At 37.0% G+C, this 12,401-nt stretch overlaps 1 pseudogene; it reads right to left on the reverse strand.

Moving 5' to 3' along the window:
- Positions 1 to 11,694: 11,694 nt before the first annotated feature.
- LOC120225567 lies at positions 11,695 to 12,190 on the reverse strand (annotated as a pseudogene).
- Positions 12,191 to 12,401: the final 211 nt, after the last annotated feature.

Consider the following 12,401-nt stretch of genomic DNA (forward strand, 5'->3'; position numbering starts at 1 on the left):
TTACTTCTTCCCTTAAATCATGAACTTTCTTAATGGCATGTAGAATGTTGAATCCTTCCTAGAAGGCTTTCAATTTGCTTTGCCAAAATCCATCAGAGGAGTCACTATCTATGACAGTTATAGCCTTATAAAATGTATTTCTTCAATAAGAAGACTTGGGCATTTAAATAATTTCTTGATCCATGGGCTAGAGAATGGATGTTGTATGAGCATCCATGAAAGCAACATGAATCTCATTGTACATCTCCATTAGACATCTTGGGTTACCAGGTGCATTGTCAATGAGCACTAATATTTTGAGAGGAATCTTTTCTCTCAGCAGGAGGTCTCAACAGTGGGCTTAAAATATTCAGCAAACCATATTGTCAACAGAAGTGCTACCATCTAGGCTTTGCTGTTCCATCTACAGAGCACAAGAAGAGTAGATTTAGCATAATTCATAAGGGTTTCAGGATTATTGGAATGGTAAATGAGCACTGGATTCAACTTAAAGTCACCAGCTGCATGAAAGTCCCAGATGGCATCTTCTTCCAAGGGAAGGTTGCTTTGTCTATATTGAAAATCTGTTGTTTAGTGTTACCAGCTGCATTAGTAAGCTTCGCTAAATCTTGGATAACTTGCTGAAGCTTCCACATTAGCACTCGATGCTTCACCTTGCACTTTTATATTATGCAACCAACCTCTGCTGTCTTCCAACTTTCCTTCTGCGGCTTCCTCACCTCTCCCTGCTTTCAAAGAAGTGAAGAGAATTAGGGCCTTTCTCTGGATTGGGCGTTGGCTTAAGGGAATGTTGTGACTGATTTGATCTTCTATTCAGACCACTGAAACTTTCTCCATATTAGCCGTAAGTCTTTCTCACTTTCTTATTATTCATGTGTTCACTGAAATACTACTTTTATTTTCCTTCAAGAACTTTTCCTTTGCATTCACAAGTTGGTTAACTTAGAGGGTATTGTAAGGTTATTAATTGGCCTAATTTCAATATTGTTGAATTGCAGGGAATGCGGAAGTTCAAAGAAAGAGAAAATATGGGGAAATGTCCAAAACATATATAACATTCATCAGTTAAGTTTGCTAGCTTATATGGATGAGGTTTACGACATCCTAAAATAATAACAATAGTAACATCAAAGATCACCAGCCACATATTATCAGAATTAACATAATGATAATTAAAAGCTTTTAAATACTGTGATGATTATCAAAATATGACATAGAGACACAACGTGAGCAAACACTGTTGGAAAATGGTGATGATAGACTTGCTTGACATGGGTTTCCCACAAATATTCAATTTATAAATAACTTAGTATCTATGAAGCACAATAAAACAAGATATGCCTGTAATATAGTTCTCTCATATTTAGAGCATCAAATTAAAATCAATTTACGTTATAGGATAGAAAATGGATTTTTTTCTTAAAATATACCTATCATATTAAGATCAGAGTTCCTTTTAAGAAAAAAGAGAGAGAAATACTTCCTGCCCCTAATCATATAATTTTGTGAATCTTAGACTCTATCATCACTAGATATTTGGCCACAGTTTCCTAGAAATACCTGATATTTTTATGTCAACCAATTTACCCTTGTCAAGAACCTGTAATTTTTCAGATTAATAATAAAACTCTCAAGTAAAATGCCCTCAGAGGTCCTTTGTTTCTTTGAAATATTGATAAGACTAATTTACATTCAAAATACTGGGGCATCTGGGTGACTAACCAGTTAAGCATCCAACTGCTTAGGTCATGATCAGGTCATGATCTTGTGGTTGGTGTGTTTGAGCCCCATGTTGGACTCTGTGCTGACAGCTCAGAGCTTGGAGCCTGCTTTAGATTCTGTGTGTGTGTGTGTGTGTGTGTGTGTCTACACCTCCCACACTCATTCTCTCTCTCTCTCTCAAAAATAAATAAACTTAAAAATATATCTAACTAGTACTGTAATATAAATTAAATATACACTGAAATATAAATAATTTTAAAATACATTCCCTTTTATTTTCCATTTATTTGTTGACTTTTTAGAGAATGCTCATGTATTGTTTATTCATTTCACCCTATGTATTTTACACATGTGATGTGTATAGAAATGATTATATGAAACCTGTATGACAATTATAGAAAATCACATTAGTCTCTTCTAATAATTTCCCAATCAAATTGAGGCCAAAGAGTGGCTGATTTAAGACTGTGAGATTTGCTGTTGAAAAATCTGGATTTGAATGCTGGCCCTGTCAGTTAAGTTTCAAATCACTTCTCTGTTAGTTTCCTCACTCATAAAGATGTTAACAATTATGGCATTGCATTTCTAAATATATGTTTGGACTATATACACATTTATAGCTGATCCTTAAACAATGCAAGGCTTAGGGGCACTGACGCCCTACACAGTCAAAACTCCAAACTTTTGACTCCCCAAACATTACATTAATAGCCTATTGTCTACCAGAAGCCTTACTGATAATCCAGTCAATTAAGACATATTTTATTTTATTATTTTTTTAATGTTTTTTATTTATTTCTAGGAGAGGGAGAGAGACAGCGTGAGCAGGGGAGGGTCATAGAGAGAGGGAGTCACAGAATCCGAAACAGGCTCCAGGCTCTGAGCTGGCAGTCAGCACAGAGCCCGACGCGGGGCTCGAACCCACGAACCGCGAGATCATGACCTAAGCGAAAGTCGGACGCTTAACCGACTAAGCCACCCAGGCGCCCCAATTAAGGCATATTTTATAGGTTACAGATATTATATACTGTATTTCTACAATAAAGTAAACTAGAGAAAAGAAATTGTTAAGAAAATCATAAGGAAGAGAAAACACATTTTTAATTCTATACTGTATTTAATGCAAAAAATCTGCATATAAGCAGACCCATGCAGTTTAAACCCTTGCTGTTCAAGGGCCAAATGTACTATAATGTCTTATGTGTGTTCCTGAAAGACTTTTTTCAGGAAAGTAAAAATAGTTACATTAAAAATAAGGAGGGCATATGGGGGGAAAAGGAACAGGGACATTCCTTAAAATTTGTACAATTTAATAACATGAGCACTATCAAAACTTGCAGTCAGGATGGGGGGAAAGACTTTGGACTCCAGTGCAGGCCACTCAACATGACTGAGGCAGCCTCAGCACATATTAAAAATGCACCAGCTTCCCAGCAATAGATTTGTCATTCCCTCATTTGCCAATCCCATGCAAACCAGCACCTACAGGTACTTCAGTATGGGGTGTCATATCTTTAGCTGTTGGGATACAGAGGAACTCTAAATGTTCCCAGGGAACATGATAAAACTTCCTACAAGAAATAAAAGGAAAATAACACCTGCTGACTCCCAACTGTATAGGCAGCCATGGAAGTTGCACGTCTGCTAAACACTTGTTTATACAAGTTGTGTGAGGGAAGTACCTATGGACCATTATTAATATAATTTCAAACTAATCACGGTAGGAAAATTTTCATATCCATGACCAAATCTACTTTATGTGAATGTAGATTACCCACTGAGAGCCTACATGTGTGTGTATGTATATATGTATGTATGTATATATATATAATTATATATGTAATTTAAATTCAATTATGTATGTATATGTATATATACTTTATATATAATTATATATGTTATATTACTTGAATACATATATTCAAATTAGTGAACATACAGTATAGTATTTGTCTCAGGACTAGAACCCAGTGATTCATCACTTACATATATCACCCAGGGCTCATTCCAACAAGTGCCCTCAATGCCCATCACCCATTTAGCCGATCCTCCCTCCTATCTCCCCTCTAGAAACCCCAGTTTGTTCTCTGTATTTCTCTGTGATGGTTTGCCTCCTTCTCTGATTTAATCTTATTTTTCCTTCCCTTCCCCTATGTTCATCTGTTTGGTTTCTTAAATTTCACATATGAGTGAAACCATGTGATATTTGTCTTTCTCTACCTGACTTATTTCACTTAGTATAATACACTTTAGTTCTATCCACATTGTTGCAAATGGCAAAATTTCATTCTTTCACATAGTATTCCATTGTATATATACACCACGTCTTCTTTATCCATTCATTATTTGATGAACATTTGGACTCTTTCCATAACTACTGTGCTGTTATAGTGTTGGGATACTGCTGCTATAAACATTGGTGTATATGTGCCCCTTCAAGTCAGCATTTTTTTATCCTTTGGATTAACACCCTCTAGTACAATTGCTGGGTTGCAGGGTAGTTCTATTTGTAGTTTTCTGAGGAACCTCCAAACTGTTTTCCAGAGTGGCTGTACCAGTTTACCTTCCCATCAACAGTGCAAAAGGGTTACACTTTCTCCACAGTCTCACCAACATCAGTTGTTTCCTAAGTTGTTAATGATTCTAAATTTTTGTTCAGATATATTGCTTATATTTGTTTTGAGCAAGTCCCTGGCTGTGATTTCCTCCTGACCTTTCTTTTGAGGAAAATTTCCCCTTCTCGTTATTTTGGATAAGTTTTTATCTTTTGCATGTTTTAAAAGCTCGTTATGCTTCTTGCACCTGAGAGTACTATTAAATTAAAAAGGGGTCATAAGTTGTCCAGGGCCTGACACTCCAGGAAGTGTTTCAGGTCTATACTGTGTGCACTCTGCTGTTGCGTTTAGGCTGCACTTTCTCACTTGTCAGTCCCCTGCAGAGCTCCTCCTTGCTTGCAGTGGTCGAGTCTTTGGACCTTTAACTAGGTGTCCTTTGATTTATTTGTCGAAGTAACCCTGGAAAACAAAGGGGTGGATGAGGGGAAAGCCTAATCCCATAAAAAGAGGAAAGGACACACACACACACACACACACACACACACACACACACACAGAACCAAAAAATTGTAAGGCTGTATCCAAGGGAAAAGAAAGAAAATCAAAAGCAGAAGAGAAAAGGAGGAAAAAGAAAAGAATTTAAAAAGCCTGATCCAAGAAAAAAAAAAAAAAGATGAAATGACAAAAAATATCAGAAACTATGCTCCTGATTCTAAAAGAAAAAAAGAAGGAGGAAAAAAGAGAAAAGGAAAAGTTGTCTGTTAGTGTCTAGGGGGTGGCGGCCTTGATGGTCTGGAGAAGAGGCTGGCTGCATTGGCTCAGAGCCAGTGCTGCCCCTGTAAATAAGCAGTTGCCAGGCATGGAGGGACCGGGTTTGGTTACACCCGCATCCAATGGGGCAGCTGTGTTGCTCTCTGAAGTCCTGCAGTGTTGGTGTTGGGGGGGAAATGGCACCACCTCAGTCTTTTAACCGCAAACTGGGGAATCTCCATCCTCACTGTTCAGGCAGCCCTAACAGAATAGCGATGACAGTCAGCTTGTCCTGTGCCACAACTATCCTGTGCCTTCTCCTTGGCACATTGGCCCAAGGTCAAAACCCAAAGTCTTAAAGGACCCAGCACAGATCCACTCTCCTCCTCTGGAGTAGAGCCTCTCCACCCTGCTGATGAAAGGCCTTTGGCTGATGCCAAAAGGGCCTTTTGTCCTTAGGGAGGCAATAAAGCTTTTTCCAAAAGTACCCCTAGAAGGGGACTGCTCTCTCCCAGTGCACCCCAGAGATGTCTACACTATGCTATGCACTCCGGAGCCAGCTCTTTCCTCCCCAGGAATGCACACGCTCTGGAGACAGACTTGCACTTCCAACACCTCAAAGTTTGAGCTCCAAAAGCTGTTTGAAAAAAAACAACTGGGACATTCAGTACTTCTTGTTCCACAGTCCATGGTCCAGCAAGGTTTCCCTCTTATGCTAACTCGATGCCACACTTTCTCAACCCCACTTTCTTTCTCTCCCTTTTGTCTCTCCACAGAAAGTGTTCCCTTTCCTCCAAGGCTCCACAGTTTTCTCTCCCATAATTCACATCCATGCACCTTGCATCTGCCAAGCTGTCTCCCTCCAACTGTGGAGATCCTTCTACTGCTTTGCAGATCTATTTCCTGGGTGTTCCAAGTAATTTGATGTCAATATAGCAGTGTTTGAGGGACTAGGAAAGTCCATGGTCCCCATACTTCTCCCCCATCTTAACACCTCCCCTATATGTATATTTTTAAAAGTATTGCCAATGGCCTCATCTTTCTTTACCTTTTAATATAGTAAATGTAAATAATATATTAGTGCAATAATATAAATATATTATATTATATATATTAAATATATATTAAATATTATATATAATATATATTATAAATATATATATATTTAATATATATTTAATTTAAATTTAAATATATATTAAATATATATTAGTGCAATATGTATAATCCACATAAATATACATATATAGATTAAGCCACATAAAATGCTGGTTTTCTTACATTATGTTCTTAGAAATCTTAGACCACTAAAAACATTTTCAAATAAATGTGCATTCAGAAAATTTTGTGCACTATTATGAGCAAATTTTACCTATTTTCTCCTTGATACACTTCCATTCTTGTGGAGTTTATGCAGTGATAATATTTGAAATAAAAATTATACCAACCAAATGAAGCATATGTAAATACAGATATCAGCCCTCCTGTACACACTAATTTCCTATTCCTCCTTTAAATCATAGTAAGTGAATGTGTAGTACAGAAATTATATACCAATCATGGAATCTTATAATTGCACAGATTAACTTTGATTTAATTAACAGATAGGAGTTCTCCAAAGAGCTCTTATTTTGAGAACTAAGAAAAAGCTGAATTATCCAACTACCCTCACTCACACACATATTTAGCAGTTTTTAATTTAGAGTAATAGACACTCTGATGAGTTTTGAAAGATGAATTTTTCTCTTAATTATGTCACCTGTATCTCTTAAATCAACAGAGGCAATGCCAATATTTGTAGATAACCAACAGATGTCTAATCTACCACCCCAATACTTACTTAAGTAGAAACCTTTCTCCTCTTTGAAAAAAAAGTAAACAAATCGTAATGTTATTAAAATTCTTTTAATGAATTTGTATGAGTATGTTTCGTTTCTTTTTAAAGAATCTCCAAATTACTTTAGGATATAAATGCAAGTAGCAAAATTATCATCGCTATGTTATTCTATGGAATTATATTATACATGCATTTAATTTTCTAAAATTCCAACAAATATACTTGGGAAATAAGGAAGGAAAGAAGTAGGGAGGAAAAAAAGGAAGAAGAGAAAGAATTTACATTTTTAGCGAATATACTTTCCATTTTCTTGATTTAGCATAGTCCCAGTGAGTAGAGGAGATAGGAGAAATAAATCTCAATTCAGTCATTCTTCATTCTCTTCTCTCTTTGTGTAAAAGTTCTGTACAACTAAGTATGATACTAGTGTTTAAAATGCATACTGTATACCATCTGGACTCTGAATACAATCTAATAGTTTATCTTATGCTAAACTGAAGAATCAGCAATAGATTCCAGTCTGAAGAAAAGCTATTTTGTTCCTTAGGAAATATGGTGTGTACATATATCATACTTTACAGATGATACAGAGAATTCTTTAGGGGAACTTTGATAATGTGATTTTCTCTTGCATACAAACTGTAGTAGCTACTCCTCATGTAATCTGTGACTATGTTGTCCACGCATATGTTTAGAGGCATTGGTGGTGAGTATATAGATCACCTCAAACTCATCACCATGGTTCATACCCAACTCTGGTCCATGGCTCTAGTCTTCAAATGATAGCTACTCCAGTCCACCTTTGTTGGTTGGGTTTTAGTTCCAAAGAGATTATCTTTGCTTGCTTGTTGGTTGGTTTGCTGGAGTATTGTTTGTCATCAGTGCTATAATATCTGAATCTCTGCATGTTTGAAAATGTCTTTCTGATAGCTTCATATTTGAAAAAGAGATTAATTGATGGGATAAATTTTTTGGAATACATTTTTCTTTCCTTAAGAATTTTTAAGAATTCCTCAACTCTCTTCCAGCAGATAATGTGTAAAATTTCAAGACTAGGTTAATTTATTAAATTTACAGGTGATTTGACTTTTTTGCCTGTTCCATATAATATCATTTCCTTATTAGAAGTCCAGTGGTCTTGTAACTTCCCTTTAATATGTCTTGATTTTTTTCTTTTGCATAAATCTTGATTGTGACATGATGAATCCTTCTGAACTCTTAGTTCTTTGGTCTTTTTAGGAACTGTTTTCTGTTTTAGGTGAAATTCACATAACACAAAATATCCATTTTAATCATTTTAAAGTGTACAATTAAATAGCTTTTAGTACATTCACAGTGTTGTGCAACCATCACTTCTACCTAATTTTAGAACATTTATAACATCCTCTTCTCATGATAGGAGAAAAACCCATCTTTGAAGATACTAGGATTCATTTTTGGATATGCCAAAATTATTTTACATTTACGTCTTCTACATATTTTCCAGTTTTTTAAGTACTTCATACACTTCATTGAGGGTCATTGTTTTATTTATTTATTTTTTAACATTTATTTTTAAGAGACAGAGACAGAGACAGAGAATGAGCAGGGAAGGGGCAAAGAGAGAGGCACAAAATTTGAAGCGGGTTCCAGGCTCCAAGCTGACAGTACAGAGCCTGACATGGGGATCCAACCCACAAACCCCACAAAACGAGAGATCTTGACCTGAGAGGAAGTCAGATGCTCAACCAACTGAGCCACCCAGGTGCCACAGGGGCCATGGGGCCATTGTTCTAAAAACACTTATTATTTTGAAGCGGGGAGTGATTCATGGTATCTTTACTCATAGTCTCTTTACTCATTGCTTCCCACCGAGCACTTGATTTGCAAATCTATATACAACGGATGAGCTGTTAGCCTCCAATTTAAAACATTCCTTAAATATGACCTTCAACATTGTGTCCCACCCACCCTCACCCGCCACCCAAATATATTCAAGTCTTAATTCCTAGTACTTGTGAATATGACCTTATTTGGAAATAGAGCCTTTTCAGATGTAATCAAGTTAAGTTAAGACAAGTTGTACTGGTTTGGGGTTCACCTTAATAATAGTAATCTCATTATAGGACATTAATTTAGACACAAAAAAGTGATATAAAGACACACAAGAAACATCATGTGATGACGGAGACAGAATTGGAGTGATGCAACTAAAAGCCCAGGAACACCGAAGAGTGCCAGGAAACAAAAGAAACTAGGAAGGAGGCATGGATAGATTCTCTCTCAGAGTCTCCAAAAAGAACCAACCTTGTCACATCCTAACTTCAGGCTTCTAGCCACCACCACCCCCCCCAAACTGTGAGAGAATAAATTCCTGTTGTCTTTATCCACTCAGTTTGTGGTAATATGTTATGACAGCCCTAGGAAACTAATATAAATGTCAAATGCTAATGCTACAGAGAGGTCAAGGAAGTTAAGGCCAGAAAGTGACAGTTTCATTTAAAATGCAGGTAATTGATAGGACAGTGCATTGACAGAAGAGTATTAATATTTAATACTTAAGAATATTATTGTGAGGAAGTAAAAATATTGAGTTTAGATATTTTGTTAAGGAAGATCATTTGGGAATAAAAAAAGACAGAGAAAAATAGTAACTAAAAGGAAATGTGGTCAGAAAAGGGCTATATTAATGTAGATTCTTAGATATGTTTCAATCGTAAAGGAAAAAAAAGAGAGAGAGTTTGAAAGAACAGGTAGCACAGATGAAAGCATGGGTTCTAGGAGGGTAGCTACATCAGTTAAGCATCAAGCTTCAGCTCAGATCGTGATTTTACTTGTCGGTTCTTGTGGGTTCCAGCCCTGCATCGGGCTTTGTGCTAACAGCTCAAAGCCTAGAGCCTGATACGGATTCTGTGTCTCCATTTCTCTCTGCCCCTCCCCTACTCATTCTCCCTTTCTCTCTCTTTCTCAAAATAAATAAACATTAAAAATTAAAAAAAGAGTGGGTTCCAGGAGAAGATAAACCACTTTCACCAAAATGATAACAAATAAAATGAAAAGATGGATGAAATACACAGAAATTCTTGGCTGATGTTCTTAATTTTTTTCAGATAAACTGGAGACAATTTGCTGAGCAGAAGGGCGATGGAGATGGAGAAAGAAGAACACTGAAGGCAAGTTGGGATTCAGGGAAATGGAAGCTGATCACAGACCCACATGAAAAGGGTGTGTGGTAGACAGCAAGAATTTTCAAGTAGCATCTGTCTACACAATAGAGTGGAGTTGTGTTGATTGATGATTATTGATTGATTACCGGCAATACTCAGTAAACTGTAAGAGCCCACAACTCAGAAAGTGGAAATGACCCAATGTAATTGCAGAGCAGCTATGATGAAATAATAAAGGGAAAAATGTACAAAGCAGGAGTCAAAGTGTGGACTATCAGATGTGAAATTCATAAGAAAAGAGAATCTCAACACAGTGGGAACACTGAACATACTGAAACCAAAAGTGTGGGAGAACTATCAAAGAGAAGGTTGTTGTCAGACAAATCTGGAATTCTGACAAGCTCTTCTCTCTGAAAATAATTCTTCCACTGGCCAGCACTAATACCCGAAATTCTACCCTAGTATGCTTATTTTTAAGAGGATTCTAAAAAGAAAAATACAAGTATGAAATATGCCATATTGTTTCCTTAAGTTGTAAGAGAAAACAAGGAGGAAAAAAGAGAGGAATAAGCATGTCATCAGTTTCCATTCTATTATTATATGTTTAGCTAAGTACTGGGGGACTTACCAATATGTCTTCTAAGCAAAAATATGAAGAATAAATAAAATTTGAAAGAAATGTAATCAATTAGCATAATAAAATAAGTAAACATTTCTTGGTCATTAGGAATAAGTAACAAACATTCACATAAAAGACCATACTTTGTATTAACATTTTTGCAGGCAAACCAAGACTTAATGACTGTTATGTAAAAATCTATTAACCTCTCCCTCCCATGATACCATGCTTGACTTATTTCCTAGTACCCTCATGCATTTGCGTAGGTTTTAAATGTGCTCAAACACACTCCTGAGGATTTTTTTCCTACTATATTAGTCTCTTTTTATTCTTTTGGAAATCTCTTCCAGAGTTAACTACTTATGTTTGTAGGTGATGAAATGTTTAAGGAATCCACTTCGAATGTTGGCACAGCTATGAGCATGGTCTTTCCCTTTACTTGAACTCAGAATGAAGGCTTTCAGCTCTTGGTTTTTTTTAAATATATATTTTAGCCTCAGAAGTAGTTTTCACTGTAGAAATTATCTGCAGGCAGTGTTATGCTTTCTAGCTAGCAGGCTCTGACTTCTCCAGGACACTACACAGGATGGATTTAAATATGTATTAAATTAAAAGGCATTCTCTCAAAATGGTTTCAATGCATTTTTTTAGACAACCTACATGACATTTTTTTAAAACAATGTCTCCACTCCAAATAAATCAAGGTCAAAATAACTGAAGAGCTCAAGATGACATCAGTCCCATTTGTCTAAGTTCTGGCGTTGTGTGGAGGAAGAGCATTAGCCAGTTATGACAATAGGTGATACATCCAAAGTAACAGCCAAATTCATTAACATTTTTTCATTCCTAGGGGCGCCTGGGTGGCTCAGTCAGTTAAGCGTCCAACTTCGGCTCAAGTCATGATCTCACCGTTTGTGAGTTTGAGCCCCACATCAGGCTATGTGCTGACAGCTCAGAGCCTGGAGCCTGCTTCGGATTGTGTCTCCCTCTCTCTCTGCCCCTACCCCGCTGGCACTGTTTCTCTCTCAAAAATAATAAATGAACATTAAAAAAATTTTTAAATACAAAAAATAAACCATCGTTAAAGACCATATATGGGGTTATACCATCCTTGTGGGAGTCCAGCAGGGCAACCATGCCATCTGGATCCATGTTTTCACAGATAAAGAGCTGGTAGCTTTTGAAATTAGCTAGGATATGCTTGTTCTGTTCTGTAGTCCCGGTCATAAAAGATTTTATTTTTCTGGCCTCCGTTGTTCAAGTTTGCCTTTGATTGATTTCATATAATCTTTGATAGACTTCTTGTAGGCCCCTTTGTGAAGCTGGTATCCTACCAGTGATGGTTCACGGCAATCTCAACACCAATGATTACTGTGCTTCCAGTACCTTCACCCTTGGGGCCTTGCAGCGAAAGCACTTCACCAGTGAGTGAGTCACCAGTGTTACCCACTGTCCTCCTGACCATCTTCCTCTCAACCCCCAGACACAGCAGGTCCACAATCTCTTGAATCTTGTAGAGGTCAGAGAACATTTCATCATGACAGATGATATCCTGGTAGATGATCACAGACGGCAGTGGAGAGAGACGATGGTGGTGTTAGTTTAGCAGGCACTCAGAGGTCTAGCTAGCATGGGATAGCTTGAGCAGCACTGGGGAGGAGGAGAAAGGAGGCAGGAAAGCCACACTCCCAAGTTTTGAATGGAAGAGTATAGGATCTTAAGAGTTGCCTTCTGGAATGTTAACATTTCCTCTACCCCTTCTCCTTCCCTTA

The sequence above is a fragment of the Hyaena hyaena genome, unplaced genomic scaffold (genome assembly GCF_003009895.1).
Source record: "Hyaena hyaena isolate Hyena2069 unplaced genomic scaffold, ASM300989v1 scaffold_1430, whole genome shotgun sequence".
NCBI classification, from domain to species: domain Eukaryota; kingdom Metazoa; phylum Chordata; class Mammalia; order Carnivora; family Hyaenidae; genus Hyaena; species Hyaena hyaena.